Here is a 6,000-nt window from a genome sequence, read left to right on the forward strand (position 1 = left end):
TTGCGACTTTCGTACGGCCCGCATTGGACAGTCGAATTTGATTTATGGGATAATGATCGTGAGTATCAGGGAAGAAGTCGACGTAAGTCAAAAGCTGGACAAAAAACAATTCACGCTGATGTGAACGATCAATGGTGCTTAGGTAAGAGCTTGCTAGCGGCTGCCTGCAGGGGCCGAAAGAACTCCCTCACGAAGCGGGCCTCTTGAGTCGAGGGTTCTAAAGTCGTGCGCTCAAAGAATCTGCACCCGTCACTAACTGTAACTAATAGTGTTCAAATAAGAGGGGAAACGGCAGAGAAAAAGCTAGCTTATCCTTTTCAACAAACAATGGGAACCGCGAGAACAAATCAGCAGCTCAGGGATGCTGCGCCAATCAGCGACAACTTTTTTCTCTTTTGAAAAACTCGATTTGTGGATACATTTTTGAGAAATTTTCCTCGCCAGAAGGCAATATTTTATTGCAAATACCAAAATTAAACAAAAAAATATTTTCAAAATATCAATAAAATTTCATTCAATTAATTAATATACTTAGAAATACGAGATCTCGATTTTAATTCAGCAAATTTGATGAAATAATACGTTTTCCATGGTATTATGAAAACATTTAAGCAACCCCTGATAGATTCAACTGAATTGTTTCACAAATCCATTCGGTGGATAAAGATTAGGCAAATTTACAAAATCATGAGAGCTACTAATTAATTACCGCAATCAAATAATATAATACATCGTAAATCTAGAAAATGTTTTGTTAAAGTGTCAAGATACTCCTTGTGGGGCGATGGCGCGTCGGAAATCCGTTCTCGCAAGAGAAGTAAAATATGAACAATTATTAGGAAGAGTATCTCCACGCATTTGTCTAGTAAAATCAAGAGAATTGAATCATTCGTAGCCTGATACCTACAATTGAATGAACCTGTAAATTCACAGTGTCATATTTTTTTGTCGTTCTTTAAAGAGGCAGGTAATTCATGTGGCGATAATTTTTTCAGTTACAACAATTAAAAATTCATTTTCAAATCTTTTCAAAGCGCATGACTTCACTGTGCAAATCCCATTTCATAATCCCAACAGAATCTCTGGGATTTTGTGTTAAACCTTTTTCTACACAGGACTAAAATATTTTTGTTTTCTCTGCAAAATAGGTCGATTCAAATTTTTGGTCACTCCGACGCAACGTTTGGTGGGTTGTATATTAACCCGAAAATTTATTTACGCTTAAACAGTTTACGATGTAAAAACTAAAAATTTTCCCGAGTGTGGCTGAAATACAGTTCAGCGTAGGCGACGAGGTTTTTCAGCGCCGTTTTAATTTCTGGATTATTGTATAAGACCGCGTATATAGATTACGAAATTATGTGCATCATTGCACGTTACACACAGTAAAATTTCCTCCAAATATTTTTACAACATACTGCGAAAACATCCTGAAAACATGATGAATTATACGCTGATGTTTAATACGTGACCAAAGTTTCTATGGACTCATAAGGCTTTACAGCTAAATCGCGGCGAGCATGCAAGAATATTTATAAATTAGAAAACCTTTTTATCACATTAGATACTCCACGAAATGAAAACTCCGGCTCTCAAGTTATGATTATTGAATTTTGACACGGGAGGAAAGAGCGAGATAGCTTTTACAGGTGAAATTCGTGTCTGCTGGTTGGAATCCCATACCTCACGTTCAAAAGAAGACACGTATAAAAATAGTTAAACACAATTTTTATTAAACCGTGTGCCGAATTCCACCTCCCATTTCAATCAACTGTTAAAAATATATGGATTTGTTTCTGTACGCTGTTCATAAACATTCAAAGAGCGACCCTCCAAATGTTTCCAATTAACAAGGCTAACTTTCAAGAATACAAATCGAATTAAGACTGTAAAAAGTTTCATTCCCAGGGCAGTCTTTTCACTAATTGTAAGTAGAAGAATGAATTAGTGAAATAAAATCTCCAGAGTTTCACCACGTTTTCAGGGACGAGATAACCACGGAGGGATAAAGCTTACACGGGAACGGAATCCGTTCAGTTTTAAACACCGTTGGTATACGATCCAAGAACTGAAACCTCGAATGTAAGCCACCTGTCGATTCCTCATTGACCCACTTGACGTTGAACGGTTCAACCTATCAGTGCCTGTCTCACCTCAGCCACCCCAACACGAGCAACACAGCAGCCCCTCACATCCGTCGTGCATGATTCAAGTTAATAATCGTTATCGAACCTGGGACTGCGATATTACAACAAACATTAGGAGTAACGACGAGGTGATTTCCTGGTGTATTTTTCCCGAGCACAGGTGGTAGAGAAAGATGAAGAGAAAGGGAATGTAATTTTGTAAAATCACCGGCAGGCACGTGCATGGGAATTTCTGATCATAAAGCGCCAACCTTCGCTGTTTACATGTTCCCATGAATTTTGAACGTGCAATATTCTCGAAAGCATATTTTATGCGTCAGAATTCGAGACGGACGTGGATTTGGTTTGATTAAAATTTTTTGGTACGAAAAGAGAAACCTGAAAAGTCAATTGCCTTTGGCGATGGATCCGTAAAACCACTCATGGCAGCAGGAACTCTGACGCGTTCAACGATTGCAATAATTATCAGCGAATAATTTGCAAATAAACGAATATAGAGGATGAAAAAAATAAGCCAACAACACAGCACGGAACTAAAATCCCCCTTATAGAAGCCCTGCGGCAAGCAAGGAAGCTGAGATTTTTATTGCAAGGATCGTCGTCCGGTTCCCGAGGATACCGCGTATAGAAAAATTGCCGAGATGAAGATAAGGGTGACGGTATATCTTATTCCGCGTCGACGTGTCGAGTGTTGCTTGAAAATTCATCGGTTACAGAAAGAAGGAGATGAAACAAACGCAAGATAATCTACTTCAGTCTCTTAAGCTCCCCTCAGTTTCCTCTCGTCAATCTGCACGCATACAGCCAGCCCCATTTCTCTTTCTAAAGAATGAGAGAAAGCGGAACGAGCGAAAGCTGGATTGATGAGCACTCTGTCAGCGTGAAAGTCTTTTACAGCAAACGATTTCCGGGCTCCTGTTAGCTCGGGGTTAAAAGATGCACCAGACGTTGTGCAATTATATAAAAAAATAAAATAGCCTGGGTGAAGAGAGGTATAACAAAACATACCCCGTACTCGGATAAAAGAAGAACACCGAGGGTGTGGAAGTCAATCACACGCGGAAGAAGACGTTGTCACCGCGTGAGTAGGGTGTTCGAAATTTTGAAAGCTTTTTTAAGCGTAAGAAACGCGGCCCCGTGGGCCAAGGGGTGGTTTAATCAGATTGCGCTAGGTAAGGCAAGGTGAAGTTAGGTCGAGTCAGGTTCGGTTAGGCCGAAGCTCAGATATAGGCGCGCGGCATTCTCTCCCTTCGTTTGCGATCGATGCAGCCAGCGGCGAGCGACGTTCATTTCCGTGCAGGCAACGCCGCCACGAGGACCCTTAGGGTCGTTTTCGGCACTGCCGGATGATCAAGAGGGTGCAGCGTCCTCGGCGAGCTTGCAGATTTTGCATACAGAGGGAAAAAGCTTCCTTCTTCTAGGTCAAGCCTGCAGTCTTGGTACCCGTGAATCCAAAAGTACTTGTAGATTTTTGTAGCTGTACTTGACGTAAATTCGTTTTCGATGTTTTCGGCCCCTTTTCCGCGCCCATTCGGCCCCCGGAAATGGGTATATCCGGAGGAAAACGAGTTGCATAATGATCACAGCAACATCCGCGACCCGTGCGATCGGCTGTTAATTGCTGCTGAGCCGGAAGTAGTTGACCCTGATTTACATCGAGAAATTATGGAGCGAGGTTATTTTCCGCGAAGCTCGGTGGAAATATTTTTACGTATTTTTCACACTCGGTAGACCCTCGTAGCATTTACGACGAACCCTAGCCCTGCGAAAGCTTACCGATCCGTATAACCAATGTGATAAAAACAGAGATAGAGCTTCGGTTATGGAACATGTTCGTAAATAAAAACGCGGGATTTTCGTTGGGTCCGGCCTGTTGGTAGATGGATTAGGATTTCGAGAGGCGAACCTGGAGGCGCCCATCCTCGGATTGTTTATCCTTCGACCGCGACTGAATCACGTGCAGCAAATGCGCAAATTGACGTCGTAGTTGGAAACAGGATATAAGGGACCAGTCGCGGAGTAGCCCTTCGGAAATTGAGTTTCAAATACAAACTACATTGATGGGCTCAGCTGGTTTATAGTACGTTCAAGGTGCAAATTGAGGGGAATCACTTACCTGCGGTAGCACGTGTTTCGTTCGAAGTATAACGCGGAGGCATTACTACAACCGCATGTTACAATCGAGATTGAAAGCGCAGGAGCTTTACTGCCAGTAAACCGACTAGCCGGAAGTAGCATTGCTATGTTACGCAAATTGAGCGCACCATCGCGGTGCGAATTCAAAGGGCTAATTACCCCTCAACCATGCGGGGGTCGACAAGCAGAAAATTCAATATTTTATCTACCGGCGTTTTCAAGGCCCCCGGGGATCGGCGGGGTGTTCCGCCCCCAACCAAGTCTCGTTTCAGACTGCTCTCAAGCTCGCTCAGCTGTGCGGCAAACGGAGCTTGCGCTCTTCGCAGCGACACATTTTCTACGTCATGGCAAATTTATGATTAGGTACTCGGGAATGATAACGGAGGAAATTTTCACTCAAACCTGTAGCTATTACACTCAAAGATTGAGACGAAGCGAGGCGAGGCAAGGCGAGGCGGCGTACACGGTCCTAAATCCCTCTCTCTCTCTCTCTCTCTCCCTACATCTTGGGGAAAATAAAATTGAATTTACTGCCACGACGAATAAAATGATACCCACCCGTTTGCCAACGTCAGAGTTCGAGGGTCTCGCGATGCCGGGTATATGGAAAAAATATTGGACCAGCGATATACCAGGGAGGCAGAAATTGTCGATTCCTTTGAGGATAAGTCGGTACTCTGTATGTCTTTATGTGTTCTCGTTCAACGTATTCGATTTACACCTTCTCGTTTCCAGCGAAACCATTCGCGCGCCTCAACGGTACAAATTGAGACATCCCAGTGGAATCAGACTCTGTCTGAATAGATCTGGGAATATTGAAAAGGTTGGCGAGTTCTCACACTTTAAACTACGACGAAGGGGGGTTGAAACCTTGCAACTATTCGTCGGATGATGTCGAGGGTCGCAATTCGATAACTCTTCGCGATATTTACACTCTCAGAGGTCACAGGCTTGTAGGTTGAACGAGGAAAACCCATCGCGCATAAAAATCCTCGAAGTAGTTTCAAAATGAAAATTTCCATTCGGTAAATGCGACCAGCGAGTCAACCGTATCATAGATACGTCGAAAAATATAAGGTATCATGAGGTGTTTTCAAGATCGATCGATCGGGAAGAACGACAGGTGCGGAAAGTTATATCGCGACTAAAAGCGGGGAAGAAAGACGTGACCGGGTGAATTGCTCAACAAGAATAGCCTAGCCGTCGATGGTTGAAGCTGTGTGAGAGTTGAAAACCCATTTCCGTCGAGATATCCGTTGGACGGAGCAGGGCACTCGGGCTACAAAATCGGGTTCACAAAGGACGTAGTTTGCCAGTATTACTGGCTGCTGAATTTACCGAACGAGTTTTGTCCTAGGCGAGGCATCGGTTTGGGGTGCGCTTAATTCGATAGTGATCATGGACGTTGGACTTCTCTACTTCGTTAAGAAAATTCTGCTACATTTAACTAGTGTATAGAAGCATCCGGCTGTTGGTGCAAGTCCTAATGCATCTCAAGACGGAAGTATTTCTCCTCCGTTACAAATTGACGGACATCGGTTTGGCGGCTGTAACCCATCCACAATATCGCTAACGACTGTTCGGCAACTTGCCGACAATTGTTCCGCCGTTCTTTCTCTACGCATTGCTTTTGTCTATAACGCTGCGAACGGTGCATCGGAAATAGTATGTAGGTCTGTGGGAGCTTCTAACTCCCCGGCAGACTTCTAGCCGGCGC

The 6,000-nt window shown here is 43.5% G+C and overlaps 1 protein-coding gene across 1 annotated transcript in view; it reads right to left on the reverse strand.

Moving 5' to 3' along the window:
• The window catches only part of LOC124416663 (probable G-protein coupled receptor CG31760), a 28,125-nt gene extending 23,583 nt beyond the window's left edge, over nucleotides 1–4,542 (reverse strand). Inside the window, exon 1 of the mRNA XM_046897930.1 lies at nucleotides 4,264–4,542. The gene's annotated coding sequence lies outside the window, so the exon portion shown is untranslated. The remainder of the gene's footprint in view (nucleotides 1–4,263) is intronic.
• Between the last annotated feature and the right edge of the window lie 1,458 nt (nucleotides 4,543–6,000).

This window comes from Diprion similis, chromosome 2, assembly GCF_021155765.1.
Source record: "Diprion similis isolate iyDipSimi1 chromosome 2, iyDipSimi1.1, whole genome shotgun sequence".
Classification (NCBI taxonomy): Eukaryota; Metazoa; Arthropoda; class Insecta; order Hymenoptera; family Diprionidae; genus Diprion; species Diprion similis.